Source organism: Phyllobates terribilis, unplaced genomic scaffold (assembly GCF_046119375.1).
Source record: "Phyllobates terribilis strain yellow unplaced genomic scaffold, ASM4611937v1 Scaffold_3__8_contigs__length_932513732, whole genome shotgun sequence".
In the NCBI taxonomy this organism is placed as follows: domain Eukaryota; kingdom Metazoa; phylum Chordata; class Amphibia; order Anura; family Dendrobatidae; genus Phyllobates; species Phyllobates terribilis.
The window spans coordinates 432,874,353-432,886,440 of record NW_027362763.1 but is presented as its reverse complement, the minus strand read 5'-3'; the positions used below and the strand labels follow the sequence as shown (position 1 = coordinate 432,886,440).

The 12,088-nt window shown below is 43.4% G+C and overlaps 1 protein-coding gene across 6 annotated transcripts in view; it reads right to left on the bottom strand.

Annotated features, from left to right (window-relative positions):
* Positions 1-12,088, bottom strand: part of ANKRD6 (ankyrin repeat domain 6) — a 256,760-nt gene that overhangs the window by 209,905 nt on the left and 34,767 nt on the right. Inside the window, exon 1 of one of the 6 annotated variants that reach the window (XM_073675702.1) lies at positions 443-542. The exons of the other annotated variants lie outside the window; for them this stretch is intronic. The gene's annotated coding sequence lies outside the window, so the exon portion shown is untranslated. Of the gene's footprint in view, positions 1-442; positions 543-12,088 lie in introns of those variants that run through there. 6 annotated transcript variants of the gene reach the window in all.

Genomic DNA, 12,088 nt, shown 5'->3' with positions numbered 1-12,088 from the left:
GGGACTGTTCAATAACATGTTTCAGTAGGTTCTCAATATTAGCATTCCTGGAATGTGAACTTCAAACACTCAATGCAAATATTTATGGAATGTGTCATGTAAAGTAATAAACTGAAAAGTCCCATGGTTGGCAATCTGGAACACAAAATACAACCTAATCCCTAAAGAAACCTCCAATTTGGATAATCCATCATCAAATTACTAGTTAATTCAAATCAAAGCGAACATAGCACAGAGCTAATAAATTAGACATGGTAACTGTTTCCTTGTTTCTCTGATTCTTCTAGTGTCTGTGCTTTGTAATGAAACCATCCCATGTTCGGCTTGTCTGGACAATGGAGATGACCTGTAAATCTAAACTTAGCATATAGTCCACTAGTCTATGAGGGGAACTACTGGGTAAGGGGGAAGAAATCTAGAAGTAAATAGTTGCTGTACTTACATATATGTTTTCTGTTTATCCATACGTACATCCAATGTGCAGGGTACAACTAAAGGACATCTGCGGCACCCTCTGCACTAATCCTATACAGCTTGGCCAGAGACCCTCCACATTTACATGTCAAAGAAAAGCTTTCCTAAAGGAGTATTGTGTGAGCGGATGGTTTCCTAAGCAGCAGCCTTGTCTAGGCAGAATTGTTTTTTACTCCAGGAAAACCTGTAATTTCATTTTAGTCAAGCAGACGCAGACAAGTATGTGATAATGCTGCAGCAATTTACTAATATGCATTTAATCATGGTAAAATTGAGAAACATGAGTGATCTTTAGCAGTCTAAGCACTGAAAACATAGTTAAGAGAAGGGAGAAAATAACTACTTTGTTTATTGCATGGTAAGAAATGTCTGGTAAATAACTGAGGCGCAATTTGTCCAGAAGGATTTTATTTAATAGGTTACACAGGAATGTGTATAAAGGTTCATTAAACACTATTCCCGAGAGTAATAAAAGCCACTAAATTCCTATTTATTATTCCAGGAAAGAAGATGACCTGCAACTAAAGACGTCGTTTATTCTATATTTCGGGTTTTCATTGCTTCAATGCATTTAAAGTTAAAAATCTAGATTAAACAAAACGCCTCTTTGAAGGGGGTCATGGCTGCTATGCAGACTGATGTGTTTCCATGGTTACAAACTGCTAAAAGAAAAAAAAATGTATATTCTTTTGCCTATTCTTTAAAACCTACAGATATTCAATAACAAAATGAAAACGTCAAATCATGAATTGCTGCCTTCACTGACCACCAAAAATAATTTGCTTAACCCCTTCAGGACCCAGCCTATTTTGACCCTAAAGACCTTGGCATTTTTGTCAATTCTGACCAGTGTCCCTTTACGAAGTAAAAACTCTGGAACACTTCAACGGATCCTAGCGATTCTGAGACTGTTTTTTCGTGACATATTGGGCTTCATGTTAGTATTAAATTTAGGTCGATAATATTTGCGTTTATTTGTGAAAAAATCAAAAATATGGGAAAAAATTTGAAAATTTTGCAATTTTCAAATTTTGATTTTTTTTTCTACTAAACCAGAGAGTGATGTGACACAAAATAGTTAATAAATAACATTTCCCACATGTCTACTTTACATCAGCACAATTTTGGAAAAAAAAAAAAATGTTGGTAGGAAGTTTGAAGGGTTCAAAGTTCATCAGCAATTTATCTTTTTTCCAGCAAAATTTACAAAACCATTTTTTTAGTTACCACATCACATTTGAAGTCCCTTTGAGGGGTCTTTATGACAGAAAACACCCAAAAGTGACACCATTCCAAAAACTGCACCCCTCAAGCTACTCAAAACTACATTCAAGAAGATTATTAACCCTTCAGGTGCATCACAGGAACTAAAGCCACATGGAAGAAAAAAATGAACATTTTTATTTTTCTAACAAAAATTTTCTTTTAGCCTAAATTTTTTAATTTTCACATGGGTAACAGGATAAAATGCATCCTAAAATTTGTTGGTCAATTTCTCCTGAGTACACTGATACCTCATATGTGGTCATAAACCACTGTTTGGGCACACGGCAGGGCTCAGAAGGGAAGGAGCGCCATTTTACTTTTTGAATGGAAAATTAGCTCCAAAAGTCAAATTGCGCTCCTTCTCTTCTGAGCCCTGCCATGCGCCCAAACAGTGGTTTATGACCACATATGAGGTATCAGTGTACTCAGGAGAAATTGACCAACACATTTTAGGATGCATTTTATCCTGTTACCCATGTGAAAATTAAAAAATTTAGGCTAAAAGAAAATTTTTGTGAAAAAAAAAGTACTTTTTTGTTTTCACAGATCATTTTGTGAAGCACCTGGGGGTTCCAAGTGCTCACTATGCATCTAGATAGGTGCCTTGGGGGGTCTAGTTTCCAAAATGGGGTCACTTGTGGGGGAGCTCCACTTTTTAGGCACATTAGGGGCTCTCCAAACGCAACATGGTGTCCGCTAACAATTTGAGCCGATTTTCCATTCAATTTGTTTGCGGACACCATGTCCCGTTTGGAGAGCCGCTGTGTGCCCAAACATTGGAGCTCACCTACAAGTGACCCCATTTTGGAAACTATACCCCCCAAGGCACCTATCTAGATGCATAGTGAGCACTTGGAACCCCCAGATCCTTCACAAATTAATCCGTAAAAATCAAAAAAGTGTTTTTTTTTCCACTTTTTCATTTTTATGAATCAATTTGTGAAGCACCTGGGGGTTCCAAGTGCTCACTATGCATCTAGATAGGTGCCTTGGGGGGTCTAGTTTCCAAAATGGGGTCACTTGTGGGGGAGCTCCACTTTTTAGGCACATTAGGGGCTCTCCAAACGCAACATGGTGTCCGCTAACAATTTGAGCCGATTTTCCATTCAATTTGTTTGCGGACACCATGTCCCGTTTGGAGAGCCGCTGTGTGCCCAAACATTGGAGCTCACCTACAAGTGACCCCATTTTGGAAACTATACCCCCCAAGGCACCTATCTAGATGCATAGTGAGCACTTGGAACCCCCAGATCCTTCACAAATTAATCCGTAAAAATCAAAAAAGTGTTTTTTTTTCCACTTTTTCATTTTTATGAATCAATTTGTGAAGCACCTGGGGGTTCCAAGTGCTCACTATGCATCTAGATAGGTGCCTTGTGGGGTCTAGTTTCCAAAATGGGGTCACTTGTGGGGGAGCTCCAATGTTTGGGCACACAGCGGCTCTCCAAATGCAACATGGTGTCCGCTAACAAATTGTCGGCTCAAATTGTTAGAAGACACCATGTTGCGCTTGGAGAGCCGCTGTGTGCCCAAACATTGGAGCTCCCCCACAAGTGACCCCATTTTGGAAACTACACCCCCCAAGGCACCTATCTAGATGCATAGTGAGCACTTGGGACCCCCAGGTCCTTAGCAAATTAATCCGTAAAAATAAAAAAGTGTTTTTTTTTTTCACTTTTTCATTTTTATCAATCAATTTGTGAAGCACCTGGGGGTTCCAAGTGCTCACTATGCATCTATATAGGTGCCTTGGGGGGTCTAGTTTCCAAAATGGGGTCACTTGTTGGTGAGCTCCAATGTTTGGGCACACAGGGACTCTCCAAACGCAAAGGGTTCCAATTTGTTAGCGGACACCATTGTGTAGTACATGTCAGGTTGGTGTGCGGTGTGGTATATTGTAGTGCATACACCACACACACACACACACACAATCTCATACACTACAACACACACACACCAACCTGACATAGCCTCCTCAGCTGAGTACGCCCTAGATTGGGATGAGCGGGACGGGCGGGACATTTTGTGTGTTTTGTGCGGTCTGTAAAAAAAAAAAAAAAAAAAATCAAAACTTTATTATAGTGTGAGTGTACGTGTGTGTGCTTGGTGTAACCTTCTGCAGTCACGTGTGGGGGCGGTCAGGCGTAGGGGCCGGTCAGGCGTAGGGGCCGGTCAGGCGTAGGGGGCGGTCAGGCGTAGGGGGCGGTCAGGCGTAGGGGGCGGTCAGGCGTAGGGGGCGGTCAGACGTAGGGGGCGGTCAGACGTATGGGGCGGTCAGACGTAGGAGGGGGCTGAGGAGATGGAGGAGCCAGAAGCAGCAGCAAGGGGGGTGATCACTGGGGCAGGAGCCGGCAGCAGCAAGGGGGGGTAGGAGGCTGGCAGCATCGGGGGGTGATTACTGGGGCAGAAAGGGGAGCAGGAGCTGGGGGCTGATTACTGGGTTTTCGGGGGGGGGGTGATCACTGGGAACAGGGGGGGTGAACACTGGGAACAGGGGGGGGTGAACACTGGGAACAGGGGGAGGTGAACACTGGGGGAGGGGGTGATTATTGGGAGGTGGGGGGTGATATCACTGGGACTGGGGGATGGTGGGTTTGATCACAGGAGCAGGGCATTTACACTGAGCCTGCTGCTGCTGTGATCACAGTCCACCGGCTGTCAGAAGGAGAGCAGCAGCCGGTGGATGAAGACGTGGGAGAGGGAGCAGAGGGAGCGGAGGTCGGGGTGCAGGTATGAAAGTGGAGGGGGGGTGGAGGGGGGGGGGTCACGGGGGGGGGTGGAGGGGGGGGTCGGGGGGAGTGGCGGCAATACTTACCGCTGATCAGCAGTGGCGGCGGCAGACGCGATCCACAGGGTCCACAGCAGGGGGTCCGCAGCAGGGGGTCCATAGCAGGGGGTCCGCAGCAGACGATCTAGGGTTGGGAAGGTGCTGGGAGGTTTCAGCCATCCCTCCATATCTGATTGGGGCTAGTATCCATGTGACGCTAGCCCCCCAATCAGATCTGGGGGGAGGGGGGGAACAGAGGTGACACTCCCCCCAGCCAATGGCTGATGCTGTAAGCATCAGGCAATGCCCAGATTTAAATATTACACCAATTTTCATTGGTGAAATATTTAATTCATACCGATTGGCAGTTTCACTAAAAGTGAAAATGAAACAGCCAATCGGAGGGGTCCCAGGCACGGGGGGGTTAATCCACCCCCCGGGGGGTCGACTTCAGGATGTCCAGTTGCAGTAGCAACTGTGACACCTGAGCGACCCCGCTCGCAGGCGCTGCAGGGGCTCTTTCCCTCCATGTCACAGACGCTGTGACATGGGTCGGGAACGAACTGTTTTCCATGTCACAAACGGTGTGACACGGGTCGGGAAGGGGTTAATATACCAGTACATCCTGATGTTTATAAAGCTCAGTTCACACTTTCAATTTTTAGTTCAGTCCATTGCTGAGACCAGTGATAGACAGCAAAGGTTGATGGCATGTCATCACTGCAGCTTAGTAAACAAAGGCTGTCATTGAGCATTAGCTCAATGGTTCTGGAGCAGCGGGGGTTTAAATAAAGGAATTGAACAGATAAAACATTCTATCCTATAAGTTATCACCTACCCTACCAGGAGGATAAGTGATTGACAGGTAGGAGTGTGGAATGACCACTAGGACCCACACCATTCAGCAGAACAGGGAACTTTTATCATGATTTAAGCAGGTTTTGCTGCAACTGGGCAAGGACAGCTTGTCATCACTGGTGGAACAATGGATTCTGAATAGTGTTGAGTGAGTATGTTCTGTCCGAGTATGCTCGGGCTGAGCTCCGAGTATTTACAGCTGCTCGGTGATATAGTTGTATCGCTCCCGTGTGCATGATTTGCAACTGTTTGACAGCTTTATTACATGGGAGGAATGTGTAAGAAATAGACATTCCTCACAAGTAATAAACCTGTCAAACAGTTGCAAATCATGCACACGGGAGTGATTCACACATATCACCGAGCAGCTGTAAATACTTGGAGCTCGGTCCGAGCATACTCGGCGAAAGGGTTAATAGAACATACTTGCTCAACACTAATTCTGAATTCTATCAGCAAATTCTAAAGGAAATATCAGAACATTTGTCCATGAGCTGAATTGAAAGAGATCATGGAAATGACCCAAAGCACACAAGTTCTACAAAAGAATGGTTAAAGAAGGATAAAGTTACATTCTAGGAATGGCCAAGTCACAGTCCTAACCTTAAAGGGGTTGTCCATTACTTGGCACCGTTAAAATAAAAACACCTATATTCAGCTTCGGTGCCGGCGCCGTTATAGCGTTGTTGGCACTCACGTTCCCAGGGCTCACGTGAGGTTGTTACATCACATGAGCCCTATGCCCTATCAGTGCCGGCTTCACTGTCCCGCTTTCAGAAGTGTTGAACATCAACACGAAGTCAGGACTGCGGCTATTCTCTGACTTCCTCTTGATGTTTGATCTGTCCGAAAGCGGAGGCAGTGACACCAGAGAGTCAACCTATCACAATCTCACATAAGCCCCGGGAACGTGAGTGCCGACACCGCTAGAACAGAGCTGGCACTGGAGGTGAGTATAAGCTGTTTTTATTTTAACGGGGTCAAACATGAGGAATGAGAAGGGGTTGTCCTAGTAGTGGACAACAGGGCTGTGGAGTCGGTAAGCCAAACCTCTGACTCCGACTCCAACTCTGACTCCACGACTCCCGCATACATGGTTCATGTTTAAGTGATAAATTTACTGTAGCACAGATTCATCTCAGCTAAAAGTCTAGACCCTTAGATCAGGAATAGGACAGACATTTATAGGACATTTCATAACTTTCCCAAATTCTTATGAAAAAATATTCCTCACAAACTGCATTGAACTACTGTACCCAATTTATTATATAATTTAGGAGTTGGGGTCGGTCTATTTTATACCGACTCCACCAAAATGGATACCGACTCCACAGCCCTGGTGGACAACCCCTTTAATTCTATAGAAATGTTGGGCAAGGACCTAAAGCAAGCAGTTTATGGGAGAAAACCCACAAACATAACAATTAAACTGTTACGTATGTAGCGAGGAAAAGGATAAAATTCCTCCAGGACGATGTGCAGGACTAATCAACAATTACCGGAAATGTCTCGATGTTGCACAAGGGGCTCATATCAGATATTAAAAGCAATGGTTCACAAACTATTGCCACTGTCATACATATCTGACATTGGGTCATTTTCTTCAATAAAAAAATAATACGTCTAATTTTTTTTTGTACTTGATTTGGTTCTCTTTATCTACTTTTAGTACTGATGTTGTTTCAGGTCAACTCTATTCTAAAAAATGGAGAGTTTTATGAAGTGTTAACAAACTTTCAAACACCACTGTATACACAATACATTTCCCTTTCATCTTTTCTTTCATTTCATGCAATAAATGGAGAAGGGGGCCATTTAAACTTATACATTTTGTGGGAAATGTTATTTTTTAGATTTAATGTTTAACTTTTTTTTCTTCATTAGGGAACAAGAAACTTGGATTACTCATACAATACCCTGTAATACTTCTGTACTACAGTGTAGTCTTCTGGCAGTATTCTCCTATTAGAAAGGATGTCCATGATCAAGAAACTATCAGTGGAGAAAATGCAATAAAATAAGAAAAGAAGCATTAATTAACTGTTTAAACCCCTACTGTTCCAGACCCAATGATTCCCGACAGTTTTTGATTAATTAAAGGGAATCTGTCATCAGGTTTTTTTCTACCCCACATTAGTGCAGCATCACATAGAAACAGAGACTCCAATTCCAGAGATGTATCACTTACTGGGCTGATTGCAGAAGCTTTTATTAAATCACAGTCTTATCTGCTGTAGATCTACCAGTTCTCTGATTGCTGAGCTCTGTGTAACCTTGCCCACACCACTGGCTGACAGCTTTTTGTCTGTGCATAGGCAGAAACCTGCCAATCAGTGGTGAGGATGGGGTTATACAGATCTCATGAATATGGAGGACTACATGGCAGCAGGTTTACTAGTTCTCTATAGATAATCTCCTGCTGATAAAACAGTGATTTTATCAAAACTACAGCAAGCAGCCCAGTACATCACACAACACTGGAATCAAGGTCTCTGCTCCTACATTATACTGCTCTCAGAATAGGTGGCAAAAATCTGGTGACAGATTCTCATTAATTGGAGTGATGACATGCCATTGACACACACAACTGGTTTAGCCTATCACTGGCCTCAGCAGTGAAAATGTGAACTGAGCCTTAAAGAGCATTTATTAGTAAGATCTACCATCCTAAGGCTGCATGCCCACTATGCGTTTTTCAAGCGTTTTTGCTGCACAATTTCCGCAGCGAAAACGCTTAAAAAACGCTTGGTAATACGTGCCCCATGGTCCCCAATGATAATCCACATGTGCCGTGCACATGCTGTGGAAATTTCCCTGTGGATTATCATTGCGGAAAAATACGCAGCATGTCCATTAATTTTGCGGACACGCAGCGTAATTGCCGCCATTGACTTGCATTGAAACGCTTCATATCCGCATCACTACATGTGCACACGCAGATATGAAGTGATTCAATGTGCGGAGGGTACCCAGGTCTGGAGGAGAGGAGAGTCTCATCCAGACCCGGATACCATAGTACCTGTAAAAAAAAAAAAAGAATAAAATAAAAAATATACATTATACTCACCTTCCGATGTCCCCCGGCCTCCTCAGCGATGCGTGCGGTGTGTTGGGCGGCTCGCGGTGGTGTGAGGACCTTCCATGACTTCATTGAGTCATGTGACAGGTCACGCGACTGACGTCGGTGGTCGCGTGACCTGTCACATGACTCAATGACGTCATCATAGGTCCTTCACACCACCGCGAGACACTGGGGAGACCGGACGGAGCGGAGAAAGAGACCGCGGGCCATCAGAAGTAAGTATAATCTTTATTTTTTATTTTTCACCATTCTCATTCTTTTTTTTTAACTATTACTTGGTCACACTATATAAATCCATGCCGGTTGCATGGATTTATATAGTGTGACCAAGTTGTCAAGCACTTTCCAAGTGATGCTAAAATCGCTTAGAAAAGCGCTTGATAACCCGCATGCAGAAATGCATGCAAAGACGCTTGACAAACGCTTCTACCTGGCGGGAAAAATGCATGTAAAATCCGCATGCGTTTTTCCTGCCAGAGAGAAGTGGAAAAAATATGCAGCATTTCTGCAGTGTGGGCACATAGCCTTAGTCACCTACATGGGCATGCTGGTCAGAGAAATTTGAATAAAGGGCTTTTTGGTGTAGGGTGTTTTAAAGGGAATCTGACAATAGGATCAACCCTACTAAGCAGTCTATATGGGCACTCAGCTCAATGGAAGCTGAATAAAATAACACCTTGATATCTGTGATCTGATGTCTTATTCCAGAGAGTCACATTTTTCTTATATGCAAAAGAGCTGTTAATATCTATGTGCCAGACACTGATCTACCTGAGAATCTGCCACCAGAGCTTATTTTACATGAAAGGGGGCATTACCAGGGTGAACCATAGAATGACTGACACTTTGCTCTCATAATCACACACAGATCTAAGTGAGATCAGAATAAACACAGTGCAGGAGAGTTAAACTTTGTCTCACTGAATTTGCATTTGTCCTCTCCAAGTTCTTCAGTCTACATGCCATAGGCAGTCAGCATGTTGCGAGGGGTGGGGGAAGTACAACAGAGCTGACAGCACTGTGAGAGGACAACTGCAAATGTGTTGTAATGAGACAAAGTTCACTTCCGCTGTGCTAGTTCTGATCTCACTGCAGAGCTGTGTGTAATTACAAGAGCAAAGCGTCAGTCACTACATGGTTCACACTGGTAGCACCCTCTTTCATTTAACAAGCCCTGGAGGCAGATTCTCATGCAGATCAGTTACCGGCCCATAGATTTTAACAGCTCCATTATATATAAGAAAAAATGGATATTTCTGGAATAAGACATCGGATTGCAGATATCACTGTATTATTTTATTCAGCTTCCTATGATCTGCATACCCATGTAGATGTCATAGGAGGGTTGATCCTACTGACAGATTCCCTTTAAAAATATCAGGATGTACTATTATATTAAGCAGTAATTTTTTTGTGGTCCCTGTGGTCATTGAAGGGAGCATTTCTCAATTTTGCATTTTAACTTTGCCTTTAATTTTGTTACTTAATAATCTGTAGGTTACAAAGAATGGAGCCAGAGAATATACAGCTTTTTTTCTTTTTGCATTGTAACTATGGAAACACATCAGTCTGCATAGCAAACATGGCCCCCTTCATAGAGCACATATTTTTTCTGTTTTTCAGCACGATTGAGCGTTTAGGTGTTTTCAACAGAGACAGAGAAGAAATCCGATGTTGGAAGACTGGGTGCTGCATAAAGTAAAAAACATAAATTTACCTCCCAAACAAAGAGTGTTTCCTCCACTCAGACAAAAATATGAAGGCTACAGAAGATCAGTGACAGCCAATTGGCTGTAGCACTCATGTGACGTGGTTTATACCAGGAGACTGGCGGGGGACACAGGACTGAGAGCAGAGCAGTGTCTCGAGTCCAGGAGGTAAGCAAAGCTTTGTGCTGTGTTTTACTTTATGTAACACCCTTCGTCCATTGGTAAGGGGTTGTCCAGCAGAGAACAAAAGCTTTTAAGTCAGCAAATCACAATAACTAGAGGGTCAGTCAATAAGTAATGCAATTACATAGGTTGAAAACCACAACATTAACGATTAATTTGTCACTTTTCAATATAATCTCCATCCATTTCCACAGTCTTGGTCTACCGTTTAACAAGGGCATGTATTCCAGCATGGTAAAAAGCATTCTTGGGACCCACCGTGCACAAACTTTTCTGTATCCCAGTTGTCCAATAATTTTCATCACACTGCCTTTACTGAGGCAGATAATGCCACACAATTCATCTGCAGTCACCCGGCGGTCATGCTGTGGTAGCCATGCTGGTTCAGTACGCCTTCAATTTTGAATAAATCCCCAACAGTGTCACCAGCAAAGCACCCCCACACCATCACACCTCCTCCTCCTCCATGCTTCACGGTGGGAACCAGGCATGTAGAGTCCATCCGTTCACCTTTTCTGCATTGCACAAAGACACGGTGGTTGGAACCAAAGATCTCAAATTTGGACTCATCAGACCAAAGCACAGATTTCCACTGGTCTAATGTCCATTCCTTGTGTTCTTTAGCCCAAACAAGTCTCTTCTGCTTGTTGCCTGTCCTTAGCAGTGGTTTCCTAGCAGCTATTTTACCATGAAGGCCTGCTGCACAAAGTCTCCTCTTAACAGTTGTTGTAGAGATGTGTCTGCTGCTAGAACTCTGTGTGGCATTGACCTGGTCTCTAATCTGAGCTGCTGTTAACCTGCGATTTCTGAGGCTGGTGACTCGGATAAACTTATCCTCAGAAGCAGAGGTGACTCTTGGTCTTCCTTTCCTGGGGCGGTCCTCATGTGAGCCAGTTTCTTTGTAGCGCGTGATGGTTTTTGCAACTGCACTTGGGCACACTTTCAAAGTTTTCCCAATTTTTCGCACTTACTGACCTTCATTTCTTAAAGTAATGATGGCCACTCGTTTTTCTTGCCATGATACAAATTCTAACAGTCTATTCAGTAGGACTATCAGCTGTGTATCCACCTGACTTCTGCACAACACAACTGATGGTCCCAACCCCATTTATAAGGCAAGAAATCCCACTTATTAAACCTGACAGGGCACACCAGTGAAGTGAAAACCATTTCCGGTGACTACCTCTTGAAGCTCATCAAGAGAATGCCAAGAGTGTGCAAAGCAGTCATCAAAGCAAAGGCGGCTACTTTGAAGAACCTAGAATATAAGACATATTTTCAGTTGTTTCACATTTTTTTGCTAAGTATATAATTCCACATGTGTTAATTCATAGTTTTGATGACTTCAGTGTGAATGTACAATTTTCATAGTCATGAAAATACAGAAAAAATCTTTAAATGAGTGTGTCCAAACTTTTGGTCTGTACTGTATATATACCCTCCATCCTGGTATATATGACCCTCATGCTGGCCCCAAGGGGCGTACAGAGAAGTCAAGGGGTTCCATGGCAGAAGCATAATGCACTCCCCATAGTATACTGCACAGCCCATAGTCCTCCCTATAGTATAATGCATCCCCCATAGTCCTCCATATAGTATAACACACAGCCCATAGCCCTCCAAAAAGTATAATGCATCCCCCATAGTCCTCCATATAGCATAACGCACAGCTCATAGTCCTCCCTAAAGTGTAATACATCCCTCATAGTCCTCCATATAGTATAATGCACAGCCCATAGTCATCCATAA